The sequence below is a fragment of the Rhagoletis pomonella genome, unplaced genomic scaffold (genome assembly GCF_013731165.1).
Source record: "Rhagoletis pomonella isolate Grant_MI unplaced genomic scaffold, Rhpom_1.0 Rhpom_scaffold_00415, whole genome shotgun sequence".
Classification (NCBI taxonomy): Eukaryota; Metazoa; Arthropoda; class Insecta; order Diptera; family Tephritidae; genus Rhagoletis; species Rhagoletis pomonella.
In genome coordinates, this window is record NW_023458969.1 from 6376 (window position 1) to 6715 (window position 340).

The window sequence follows — 340 nt, forward strand, 5'->3', positions numbered from 1 at the left end:
AATTGGTCCAGCAGGTCATCAGCTACCCTACTCCTGTTCATATTGCCTTGTATAGATTTAATCATATTCTCCCAAGCTTTGTCTTAGCCTCAGCAAGGGCATCCCTGAAGGCCTTGCACGCTCCCGACCCGGGCAGGTGATGGGCATTTTTCTGTCCATCTCCTGCCGAGCACAGGTAGCAGCTTGGGCTTTCTTTACACGCAGAGGCTATGTGGCCCTGCTGACCACATTTCCAGCATGAACTGCTTCTGTCTGGGCCTTTGCATGCCGCCTTTTTGTGGCCATACCCCAGACAGCGGAAACACCTTTGGACATCCGCGCGCTCTCGGACGCGGCAGAT